A 12,492-nucleotide genomic window follows, 5' to 3' on the forward strand; every position below is an offset into this window, starting at 1 on the left:
ACAAACAAACAAAAAAAAAACCTCTCATTTTTAGGAGGGGCAGGGTGAATACCATCCACCCTCTTACCTTCTGTACAGCTGGATGACAGAACCTTTGCTTTTGAGGAGTGATTTAGAAGATGCATTGTACACCTTGAAGACCGATTTCTCTGTGCTCCTTGCATTTGTATTTTAGGATGTTTTAGGTATCTCAAGGTTACTATATCAATACTCTTCTTATAATCCCTACCCCTCTCCTACCCACTTGCTCTTCCATCCACCCACTGCTAACATCCCTTCGCCATCCTCCTCTATCCTCACTTTTTTCTTCTTAAGCTACTACTGAAGTTCTCAAAAGGGGGAAAACCTAAGGATACTTAAATGTTCTGGGAAACACAAATTTTAAATGAATACATGGTATCGTCTATCTTATTTATCTTACTTAAGGCGTTCTTAAGTGGGCTGGCAATTCTAGATGGTCCAGAACTCCAATTTCTGTTCTTAAGTCAATTGGGTAGGTACAGAAGACCTCAGTTAGTTGTTGATTCTACCTTCAGAAGACTGCAGAACTCAGGGAAGTTATGACTACTCTACCCTCTTCAACGATGTTGCTGATTTTCTTTGGTAGGCTGTTGAGTACTTTGTGAACATCAGGTCAGTGGCCATTCCTAATGCTTTCTACCCAGAATTCACAATATTCTGTGGGAAGCCCGGACAGAGTTCCTATTTTCCATAGCCTCAGCAGAAAATCTTGGGTTCTAGCTAACTGGTGAGAAGACGGTGGGAGAGGGAGGATATTTCATGCCAGATGCAATGGGTTATCCCTGCTATTGGGGCTCCAAGTGAGTGTATACTACAAGCCAGACTTCAGTGGCTTCCCTGTATTTTGGCCAGAGATGCACCCTGGATTTATAGGGGTCTCCGAGCCAGAGTCAGCTTCAATGCTAGGCACAGGAGGCTGTGCCAGAGGAGGAGAGGCAGAGTCCTGAACAGGCCTGGGAGGTCATGAGGTTTCCCTACCCACCCCACCCCTCAGCCACTGCCCTGCTCCATCCTGTGAGTGACCAGAGGCAGAGTCACCCAGTAAGGGTGGGCAGATCTAGCAGAAGTTCTCTGCTGTCTCCAGATTTGACAGCCCCAAGTCCACTGTCTCCAACAGCAGAGCAGAACTTTCCTGAAGGCAGAAGCAATATATTATCCATTTTGGCAGTCACCAAGGTGTCTCTTTCCCACAAATGTGAAGAAAGCATGAGTGATACAAGAGAAAGTGTGGCTCAGGCAGTTGCCATTCCTTATTTTTCTTTTGCGTGTAGGAGTAGATCATTGAATTTTTACATATGCAGCAAACATTTATAAAGAAAACAGCTGTCCTCTAATCCCATTTACACACACACACACACACACACACACACCCTGTATGTCAGAGTTATGTCCCTTAGAGTGCTCCTATTTATAAGGGGGTGGACTCTCCCCTGAAGTGGAGTGACAATCCTCATGTCAGTCATCCAGGGAAGAGAAACTATCTGGAAAGTTAGGACTTAGGCTTACCTTTTTCTTGGCCTTGCTCTCTTGGGTCTGGATTGTAGTTTCGATGTATCAGGGTATATTCCCACAGGTTAAAGGTAGAAACCAAGCAGGAAGAAGAGCTTTCCCTTGGTTCCCGAAGGAGGCCACACCTGAAAATGAGTGCACCACACCTTGTGAACTGTGCCTTGGAATTCGGTATTTTCAACCTTCTTCTTCTACTTTTCCCACCCTAAGAAAGCCATTTTCCAAAGTCTGGGAGGTTCCTTAGGGTGTCCAGAATACTCTCAGCTTTCACTCTCCCACTCACAAAATATATATCAGAAAATAAACAAGAGTGACCTTGCAATAGGAGTAACTTTGAATTCACCAAATTGTATAAGGTGAGTCTTTCAAAAATGCTAACACTTTGTCATTGGTGACAAACGCCTTGCTACTCACAACTTTGACACCAGCGTGTGTCAGAGGGCTAAGAATGCTGATTTGGGTCCTTTCTGCCTTCATTTTTCCTTCAGTTACTCCTGGGACCTTAGAAAGGACTCTTTAATGCTCCAACACTGCCTCAGCTGTGCTACAGATTACAACAGGCATGGGTATTTCTGAGGAAGAAGTGTTGGGACCGCAAGTTCCAGGCAGCCCTTCTCAGGTTGCATCTAGGAACCAGGATTTGCTTTTACTTTAAAAAGAAAAAAAAAGGATAATTCCATGACCCATAACCTCTGTCATCCAAGTTTCTGCGCTGACTCATTTCCTGATCGAATGACACATTAACTACCTACATTTCTGACTGGTTGCATGATTACAGTCATTTTCAATAAGTCTTTGGGTTCCATTCCAACTAGCCCATTTCCCCTGCAAATTCCAGCCGAGAACTCACAGCTTCAGGTAGGTTTTCTGTAATTTATAACTCCACCCGCTCATCCTGGACCCAATGACAGTAACTTGGGAATTCCTGCAGTGGTATGCCGATTTCCGTTGATAACGCTCTGCCTACTTCCCCCAGCTTAAGTACAACGGTAGGGGAGAGGTCTGGAGTCTTTAGCACTAGAACCGGTTCCTCCGAAACGAGGTTGGCGATACTAGGAGCGGGAGAGCCAAGGGCACTCACGAGGAGAAGGGCACCCAGCGCGGCCCGGCAAGCCCGGGGCCCCGAGCTCGGCGCCGGCAGACGCAGACGCAGACGCAGCCCCGCGGACCCGCCCTCCCCAGCAGCCTGCGGCCGGCCTGGCACGCACGGCTGGCGCTCACTCACTGGGCAGTGGAAGTGCGGGGACACTGATCAAAGCAGAGGCCTACAGGCCGGAGTCCGAGACCGCCGCACGGACCGCGTCTCGCCCCGCAGAGCTTTGGGATTGGCTGGCCGTGGCAGGGATTCCGAGCCTCAGCCTATCAGCGCAGCTTTCGTCTTCCTTAAAGGGCCCGCTTGCCTGACCGAGGAGGCCTGGTGTTTTCTTTCCTGCCTGGCACCTGGGAGGGGCAGGTTAAAGAGGCAAATTCAAAATCCAGCGACTCAAATTTTGAGGGGAGGCAGAAGAAGCATAATGGAAATCTCACGTAAAGTCCTCAGTGAGGTTTGTCAGTTACCCTCGAGGAGCCTGAGCAATCCATGCTCCCTCGCAGAGCTAAAACCTCCGTAGAGCTTAATGAGCCATCTCACAGTTCTTCACATACGATGTCAACCACCACTTGTAGGCTTTGTTTCTAGAAGAGAATGTGTCTCGTGAGCGGTTGTCACTTAAGCATAATCCACAGTTATAAACATTCGTAAGGGCTTTTCTACTTATAGAATAGGTTTATGTTGAGCGTGGACTTTTTTTCCCGTTTGAATCTCAGCACAGACATAGTTTATTTAATTTGTTAGAGCCTCAGCCTACTCCATCTGTTGAGCTGCCACCATTAAAGTGGCAAAAAGATTAAGACAGGAAACGAAAAAGAGCAGACTTGACCAGAGTTACCAAATCAATTTTTTTTTTTGACAGAGCTATCTTTCTCCCCTTCTGCTCTGAGAGATATTCATTTCTTCTCACCTCCCTAGTAATTTCTATCTTGAGTAAGTCAAGCCTCTCTCCCAGCTTCATTGAGAGAATACTTGAGGAACTGTTGACTTTCTGTTCTTTGTTATTAAATGGCTTGGAAGAATAGCATGGACTTCACCAGGCTCTGGCCTTGAGGAAGGTCAATGAGGAAGGTCACTGCCCTTAGCCCTGGCTGACCATCACATCTGTGGAGAAGGGAACTAACCTTCCCCAGGCTCTGTATGTGAGCGAACACCACACTGACCTGTTGCCGGAGTGACCGGGGCACCACAGAAGCAAAGCCATGTGGAACTTTGACTCTTTAAGAGCGGATAACAATTGACATGATAGCATTTGAGTGCTTGGACTCTAGCATAAGCACACCTATATTTGATTTGATTTCCAGCTCCATCACTGTCACTCTTCATCCTCTCCAAAATTTACTTTTATCATCTCTACAATAGGACTAAAACCATCTAATTTATAGGATTGTGAAGACTAAATGAGATAATATATTCAGGCACTTAGCACCATATGGGTCTGGCACACAGTTAGCATTAAATAAACAGTAGTAACTAGCAACAGTGGGATCCTGTTACTAACTCTAGGTCTGAAGGGACAAAGGTAAGGGAGCAGTTACTAAAACCAGGTGAGAGCCATAGCTGTGGCTGTATAAGAGGGCTACCAGCAGAAGCTATGTTGTTCAGGAGAGGAAAGCAGTCGATGCTGACCTTTGGCCCAGGAGGGTAAGATCCTATAGTTGTAGCCACTGCTAGCACCTCAGCTCCAAGTGGGGATAGGGTGGAAAAGAAAGATACATCCTTCTGTCCTTCCATGCTCTGATATCCTGCTGAAATCTTCCATTGGCTGGATCCACAAGAAAGCCAGAAGATGGGGGAGCCAGGTCCATACAGTCTGTAGGGGTTCCTAGGCACAAAGACCTAGGGCAAATGAAAATATCCAGCACACCATTTCTACAACCTTGAGTTCATCATACTTTGAAGTCCTAGTTCAATAGGAAGAAATGCTTCCACTAGAGGACCCAGCCATAGCTCCATTGAATTGGAAGCTGAAACTGCCCCCTGATCAGTTTGGTTCCTCATGATGATGGAATTGGAATAACTGATCCTAATTACCAAGAGGAAATTGGGATGCAGCTATACAATGAGGGCAAGGAGAAATGTGCATGACTCCCAAAGATTCACTGAGCATACCTTAATACTCCCATGTGCAATAATAATGATCATTAGATAACTACAGTAACCTGATAAAGTCAGGAGCACTTAAATTTCAGACCATACAGGAATTAAAGTGTTGTATCACCATACCAGGTAAAAAATCCTAATCTACTAAGATACTGTATAGGGCAAGGGAAACAAAAGTGAATGAAGTAGGAAATTATAATTATCAATTTTAGCCTAGCAACAAGCTATAGAGGCAGGCACTACTGTAGCTCTGTATATAAAACATTAATTGATTATTTCTTCCCTGCCCTTCCTGTCCCTGTTTCCTTGGATGAAGAGTACTGATGGAGACAAACATTATAATTTAGTTTCTAGGTCAGAGTATTGCCGTCACCTCAAAGCAATATAGTACTTGGTAGGACTCTGTGATTCTCATGTTTAGGGGATGCGTTTCTCTCCATCTGAGCAAAGGGAAGGAATAAATACTGGGTGGCAAAACAGGTAGGCTATCTGGGTCTTCTATTTGCCTCCCCTCATATCCATTCTCCTCCCTTCCTTGCCTTATTCTATACCCCAGCAGCTGACCTCTTTGGAAAACAGCACCTGGGCTCTTCTTAGCTGGCTTCCATTTGGGTTGGGACTTTGGAGGCATCCACAGGAGACAGGAGGCAGGAGAAGAGAGAGGTAGGGTATGTTTTATCCATTCTTTCTCTGTTTGAGGATCTGGCAGTGGTTGTGTCCCTCCACAACTGCAGCTCTTGACCAGTGGCCCCTCCTCTGTGGCTCCAGCTCAAAGAGCTCTGGAAATGCTCTCCTCCCTTGCTCTTCAGCCTAGAGATGCTATGGGTTTCCCACTGCTGTTATACTCTCAACCTGATGGTTCTTCACCCCAACTTGGTGGTTGGGATAACTCAACTGGATGGTTCTCTTAACCCTACCCCCACTCCTATAATTAGCATCTAAGATCTCTTTAGTCAAGCCAACTGAGTAGAATTCTGATTCCTGATGGAAACCCAATGGATACACTTTATACACATACAGTATAAATACTCTTGTATGTATTTTAAAATATAAGTGAAAAAAGTGACTATGAGAATATCTACTCTAGGAATTGAGAGAAATCTTGGTATAGGTATTGAACACATAGACTGTGGGGTGAGAAGATTAAAGGAAAATTATTTCAATATCAAATGACATAACTTTAACTGGTGTGTGAATTATTTCTAATTGTATGAATTTGTGAATGTATGTATGTTTTATATACATATACAAATAGGTACTTTTAAAAATCATTTTGCATTATAGCATAAGGATTTTCATGTTGTTAAATGGAATTCATATATACCATTTAACATATGTAAGATTTTCATCAAGTATGTATACAATTTCCATCATTGGATATTTCTGATTTTTTTTTGCTACTGTCAGTAACATCATTGTTAATCAACTATGCTCCAATATAAAATATAAATTAAAAAAAAAAGAATTAGATGGCTTCCCAGAGCCTAAAAAAAATAACATCATGATGATCACCTCATATATATATAGCTTTTTAATATTTTGATTGGAAATACTGGATTAAATAATATACATATTATAGAAAGAATTGATGTGAATTTCGTAAAGTCCTTAACTCATTTAAAGTCCCCTACCTCAGGACAGTAAAATTACGCAATATTTCCCTGTATATCCATAAAGTAGTTTCTTAAGAAAACAAAGTTTTTAATTGGGGGATTGGGATTGACATATACACATTACTATGTATGGAATGGATAACTGATGAGGACCTACTGTGTGGCACAAGGAACTCTATTCAGTGCTCTTTGGTGGCCTATATGGGAGGGGAATCTAAGGAAGAGTGGATATGTGTATGTGTGTAGCTGACTCACTTTGCTGTGCACCTGAAGCTGGCACAGAATTGTAGATCAACTATACTCCAATGAGAATTTATTTTTTTAATTTATTTTTTATTTTAAAAAAATATTTATTTATTTATTTGGCTGCATCAGGTCTTATTGACGGCATGCAGGATCTTCGTTGTGGCATGTGGGATCTAGTTCCCTGATCAGGGATGGAACTTGTGCCCCCTGCCTTGCGAGCATGGATTCTTAGCCACTGGACCACCAGGGAAGTCCCAGAATTTAAAAAAGAATATTTAGAATAATAAATAAAAGTTTATAGAGTAATAAATTTTTAAAAAGTTTTTGAAAGTTCAAGATGTGCTTAGAGGTATTCCCTTTTAAAGGGATGCTTTTGAAAGGAGTGTGAATTTCTTCATTAAAATGGGAAACAGGTTTAGCCAAGAACTTCAGTCTATGAAGGAGAGTATGTGTGGGGATAAGGACAGAAGCTCTTCATTATTAAGCTATTCTGGAATTGTGTTGCCCATACTCTGGAACGCAGTCTGAATTTTAACTTTAGACTTCATTCATGGGGCATACTGTAGCCTGGGCACAATCTGAACCAGCAGAGCATCACTGAGCTTTGGACAGCCTTCTTTGGACTTTGTCCATTCCTCAAGTGACACCATACGGCACTGTAATATAATGGCAGTAGTGGACTCAAATCTTGTTTTCTCCCTACCTAGAAAATTTTAGATTGAGATATAATTCACATATCATAAAATTTGCCATTTAAAAGAGTACAGTTTAGTGGCTTTTAGTATATTCAAAATGTTGTTCAACTATCACCCCTATCTAATTCCATAACATTTTCATCATCCCAAAAAGAAACCCCATACCCATTAGCAGTTACTCCCCATTGTCCCCTTCCCCCCCAGCCCCTGGCAACTCTTAATCTGCTTTCTGTCTCAATAGATTTGCCTATTCTAGACATTTTATATAAATAGAATCATACAACATATGGCCTTTTGTATATGGCTTCTTTCACATAGCATAAGGTTTTCATAGTTCATCCAAGTTGTAACATGTATCAGTACTTCATTCCCTTTAATGACTGAGTAATATTTCATTGTATGGATATACCACATTTTGTTTATCCATTCAAAACTGATGAACATTTGGATTGTTCCTACTCTTTTGCTATTATGAATAGTGCTGCTATGTACATTCATGTACAACTTTTTGTACCTATGTTTTCAATTCTTTTGGTTATATATGTAGGAGTAGAATTAGCTGGGTTAAATGGTAGCTCTATGTTTAATTTTTTGAGGTTGAACAAATACATGATGCCACCAGCAGTGAACAAGGATACACTTGTATGGTAGTTAAGGGCATAGATACTAAAGCCACAGTACCTGGGTTTGAATCTCAGCTGTACCACTTCCTAGTTATATAATATAAGCTCAGACAAGTTACTTAAGTTTTGTGCCTTGGTATCCGCATGTCTAAAATAGGGGTGATGGGGCTTCCCTGGTGGTGCAGTGGTTAAGAATCCTCCTGCCAATGTAGGGGACACGGGTTTGATCCCTGGCCTGGGAGGGTCCCACATGCCTTGGGGCAATGAAGCCCATGCGCCACAACTACTGAGCCTGCACTCTAGAGCCCACGAGCCACAACTACTGGGCTCACATGCCACGATTACTGAAGCCCGTGTGCCTAGAGCCTGTGCTCCTCAACAAGAGAAGCCACCGCAATGAGAAGCCCACACACCGCAACGAAGAGTAGCCCCTGCTCGCCGCAACTAGAGAAAACCCACATGCAGCAATGAAGACCCAATGCAGCCATAAATTAATTAATTAATTAATTAAAAAATAAAATAGGGGCGATAATAATATCTTCTTCATAGGATTGTTGTAAAATGTAAACTAGCTAATGTAGGTAAATCATCAAGACACGGTATCTGACAAAAAATGCTATATATTTTATAAAAATGCTATATTTATAATCTTTATTATAATTTTTGCATTTTGTTTTGTTAACTTGATAGTTGAAAAAGTGATGATATAGTTTGTTGAGGTTTGCCATTGAAATGGAGTAATCAGAGATGATAGTAATTTAAGGAGGCAGCCAAGTCAAGGAAAGCTTTTTTGAGCAGTGGGCGATTATATTTCAGAGTGTAACCTGAATACAACTGAAGCTTCACATGGTTCAGTCCAAGCATGTAATAGCAATCTAAGAAAACATCAACTGACAGCTGAAGCACTTAAGAATAATACATAAGCTTTCTTAAGCAGTCCCTGCAAATGACCTGCACAGCATATTTAACAGGAAACGCCTAAAATCTTCTCTAGATATTTCTCTTTCCAAATATTTTTTCCACTTACAGTAGCTGCTTATATATTTCTTTCTTCTCAACCATGAGGTTTCCATATCACTAGACTAAACCCTTGATAAGTTCCTTCACCTACAGCCCATGCCACTCACATAACCCTTTCCTAGCCAGTGACTCTCAGCCTCCTACACCTCTGAGAAATTCAGCCTGGTCTCCTACCTGGAATCCCAGGTAGCATTTCAATTTATGTTGAAAACAGTCCCTGAACTCTGATGAATAAAATTATCTACCTTATTATATATTCCCTCTTTTGCAGCTCTTCACAAGAGGGACACAACATCTGTTTGGGCCAGGGACATCAAAAAACCATACCCAGAGTTCATTCTTTTTCTCTTCCTTCTGTGGCAAGAATCCCTGGAAGTGCTGCACAGCTTGGCCTGACAGTGTCCATTAAACTTCTTCCAAGCAAACCTGGGAACAAGCATGTCAATGTTAGACTTTATTCTTCCCCATGCCAACTCCCCATCTTCCTCTTAGGATCTCCAAGAACACATGAAAAATGATGAGTTCACTGGGTTAATTTTTTTGTGGTTACAGCAGGCATTAATTATCCCCTTTATCAAAGCCAAGCAAATGAGGGTTATCTTCATAACTGTTGGAGCCTGTGACATACAGAATAATGGATACCCAATGATTTTGCTTGATATCAACCCTACAGTATATCAGCTGCAAACTAGAACCACCTTGTCCAATTCACACCTAGGCCAGGCCCCACTAGGTTTGGGGAAACTGCTTATCTTCACCCCCTGGGGCCTTGCCTTGAGAGAGTTGGACTTCAAGAGGTAGAAGTATGCCTATGTTGCTTCTGACTTTCCAAGTCTACCTCAGTGTTTGAGGTCAGAGTGTCACTATCCTATCTTACTCTTAAAATGCTGCTATGGTCTTCTCTTTTGCTATGTCAGCTCTGATTAACACAAAATTAGCAAGAGATTCTAGGTCGGGGGCCTTTGCTTGGGGTTGTAAAATGTCTATTACTCTAGTCTATAATTCATGTTTCTACTTGGCTTGTTCATGCACAAGCATGAATGAAACCTATGCTTTCCCCTTACTCTCCACTCTGCCATATTCTGTAAGAAGTAAACCAGTTCGTGCCTAGAGTACGCACAAACACACACCTTAATGCTATTGCCTAAGCTGATGGCATTTCTCAGCCTCTGAGGCTTTCCCTCTGCATACTTGTCAAAGGAATGCTCTAACCATAACTCAGAGCCTTTTCCTCTCATCTCTGGCACAGTGTTCCCAGTGAATTTCTTCAGCTTATGATAGCAAATGACCTAGACCAGTCATGTTGTACCCTGATTAAATCCCATGAGCAGGACCAAGGCCTTGGACCACTTCCAGCATACTGCCACCAACTTTCCATTTCTACAGAGGATTGTATCAATACTTTCTTCTTAATAAGTTATGAGTCTCTTGATGGGTTACAACCAGTTTCCAGTGATAATTTAATGGGAGAGTTTGTGTTTCATTTTTAGACTTCCTTAAAGAGCTCACAAATATTGTGAAAGCCTGTAATTCTGGCTATAATATCCTACCCTGAAACAGCATATTACATCATATCTATCATCCTTGATTCCCTTTTCTCTATTACTACTAATATCCCTCAACAAGTTCTATTAGTTCTGCTTCCAAATTATATTTTGAATGTACTCTACAGCAATAGCTCCTAAAGGACTCCCAGCTTCCATGTTAGCCCCTCTATACTCCATGCTTCAGACCACAGCTAGAGCGATGTTTTTGGAACACCAGTCAGGTAACCCTACTGCTTTAAATTATCCAGCAGCTTTCCATTGCAATTAGAATCCAGCCTTCTTCCCTTGGTCCTCAAAACCCTTCATGATCTGATCTGATCACCACCCCTCCTTTCACTCTGTACTCCAGCCACAATGACATTTGTTCCATCCCTAAAACGTGCCAAGTTTTTGCATCTGTTGCAAAAGCCTTGGTTTTTGCATCTGTTGACCCCTCTACCAGGAATGTTCTTCCTGCAAATCATTTCATGTTTGTCTTCATAATTCGATTCTCAAATATCGCCTCTTAGAGAAGGCTTCCCTGGCCACCACACTAAAGGAGCCTCACATCTAGGTATTCTATCATATTGTCCCACCTCGTTTTCTTTCTTTTTTTTGTTTCTAATAGGACTCTCCAGTATCTGAAATTTATGTTTATTAGTTTCTCTCTCTCTCTCTCTCTCTCCAGAAACAGAAAGGCCTTGCTGTCCTTTCAGGATAGGGTGGGGAAAAGAAAAAACTACATCTCATTCTTTTATGATGAATCTATTATCATGAATGGCAGATTAATTAGGTTCTAGATCCAGTAACCTGGATGTGACTATAATTGGCCTTTGAATAACTACTTATACCAGAAAACAAAAATCAGTTTTTCCCTTTCAAGTAGAGATTCTGAAGACTTTTAGACTCTTAGAAGTCATATTGTTCTTAGTTTAAAACCAAGAATGGGTATAAAATAATACTCCCGGAGGCAGTTCTACAGAAACGTTTGAACTAAATCATGTTCTCGAACCAAGTAAAGTGACTCACAAGGGGACTGTTTCATTTGTACAACATTCACTTAGGTTACTTAGTTCTAAGATATTAAACCTATAAAATATTTCCCAGTATTCTCTGAAAGGGTATCTCCCAATTGTAAATTCTATTTTTAGCTGCCTTCAGTTCGTTTATTGAGATTCCTTGGAATTAAATTATTTACCATAGAGTGTTCCCAACTTCCCACAGCATTTACCTGGGTCATAATTATCTATGTCTGGGTTTGTGAATTCCTTGAGGACAAGGGACATTGTTGGAGGCCTCATCTTTGTTTTAAAGAACCCACAGTGTGGGAGCTGCCCTTTGTAGCCAAGAGCTCTTTACGTGACCAGCTCTTCTCCAGCTCAGGACAGGAAGGAAGAGACAAATACAGTCCTTCTTAAGTAAGAGAAGCATCTGAGCATGGGTGTCAAGTGATGACAGCTGCTACCCCTTGGCCATCCACACATGTTAATTGCTCCTGTATTTTAAACAGTTGTATTGTATAACCAGAGCAAAGTGTTCTGCTCCATGAAATCTGTTTGGCACCAGTCTATGGGGGTGGATGGCAAAGGTGGAGGCAACAGAAGGTGAGAGTTGGTGGATGGGGACAGAAAGAGAGAAATGGGCATAACGTACGGCAGTGGTTTACAACGCTACACAATCAAAAATAGAACATGGGGGAATATCTGGATGTTGTCTTTATATATAATAATAAAATGCATTTCTACATATTCAATGAAAACAAAGCAGTTTGTTAATATTTTTTTGTTTGTTTGTTGTAAGTATCTTTATTATGTCCTGTTCTTGATGATCAAGAAAGTTTACTGGAAATTGCTCCTTCACCAGGAAATTGCTAGTATCACTTCAGACCCACTTGTAAGAGCCTGGAATCTCTCTCTCTAAGGTCAGGACAAACAAAGATCATCTCTCTTGTTTTAGGGGCAAAAGTGAAAGTAGAACAGGCAGAGGTAGAGTGAAGAATGGTGTTGATACCAATTAGATGGAGGAAGGAGAGTTATAACTGTACTT

At 41.7% G+C, this 12,492-nt stretch overlaps 2 protein-coding genes across 7 annotated transcripts in view; one reads left to right on the forward strand and one right to left on the reverse strand.

The window, feature by feature from the left end:
• Positions 1-4,433, reverse strand: part of PLGRKT (plasminogen receptor with a C-terminal lysine) — a 51,628-nt gene extending 47,195 nt beyond the window's left edge. Inside the window, exons 1-4 of one of the 6 annotated variants that reach the window (XM_028493956.2) lie at positions 4,250-4,428; positions 3,088-3,204; positions 2,756-2,970; positions 1,528-1,655 (exon numbers count right to left, since the gene is read on the reverse strand). The gene's annotated coding sequence lies outside the window, so the exon portion shown is untranslated. Of the gene's footprint in view, positions 1-1,527; positions 1,656-1,944; positions 2,114-2,380; positions 2,574-2,611; positions 2,733-2,755; positions 3,205-4,249 lie in introns of those variants that run through there. The other 5 variants (XM_028493958.2, XM_055087206.1, XM_028493959.2 and 2 more) reach the window with 5 other exon arrangements.
• An 849-nt stretch (positions 4,434-5,282) lies between these two features.
• CD274 (CD274 molecule) overlaps positions 5,283-12,492 on the forward strand; it is a 30,713-nt gene continuing 23,503 nt past the window's right edge. The window contains exon 1 of the mRNA XM_055087207.1: positions 5,283-5,386. The gene's annotated coding sequence lies outside the window, so the exon portion shown is untranslated. The remainder of the gene's footprint in view (positions 5,387-12,492) is intronic.

This window comes from Physeter macrocephalus, chromosome 9 (assembly GCF_002837175.3).
Source record: "Physeter macrocephalus isolate SW-GA chromosome 9, ASM283717v5, whole genome shotgun sequence".
Taxonomy (NCBI): domain Eukaryota; kingdom Metazoa; phylum Chordata; class Mammalia; order Artiodactyla; family Physeteridae; genus Physeter; species Physeter macrocephalus.